Source organism: Cariama cristata, unplaced genomic scaffold, assembly GCF_000690535.1.
Source record: "Cariama cristata isolate BGI_N322 unplaced genomic scaffold, ASM69053v1 scaffold28959, whole genome shotgun sequence".
NCBI lineage: Eukaryota > Metazoa > Chordata > Aves > Cariamiformes > Cariamidae > Cariama > Cariama cristata.
This window is the reverse complement of record NW_009636740.1, coordinates 2,086-2,341: the sequence shown is the minus strand read 5'-3', so window position 1 is coordinate 2,341 and position 256 is coordinate 2,086. Positions and strand designations below refer to the sequence as shown.

Below are 256 nucleotides of genomic sequence, written 5' to 3'. Positions count from 1 at the left end.
GCTCTTTCCAAGGTAAATCCCCACCACGCTAGGCATGGGGCCAGGGCGATGCCCAGCACGGGGCCAGGGCGATGCCCGTGGGGCTGCTGGCATAGAAGCACCCCAGGGATGCACATATGGGGTGCGTGGGGTCCCTGCCCACCCCACACTTACCCTCGGGTGAGTGAATTGGTGTGACGAGTGGTGCTGGGTGAGGGGGCCAACTGTCTGCCAACCGTCCCCTGCCCTGAGCCTGGCACCTGTCCTCGGCAGACGT

The 256-nt window shown here is 65.6% G+C and overlaps 1 protein-coding gene across 1 annotated transcript in view; it reads left to right on the top strand.

Annotated features, from left to right (window-relative positions):
- Window positions 1-256, top strand: part of LOC104167709 (alkaline phosphatase, placental-like) — a gene marked incomplete at its 3' end in the record, with an annotated part of 2,261 nt that overhangs the window by 370 nt on the left and 1,635 nt on the right. The window lies entirely within an intron of this gene.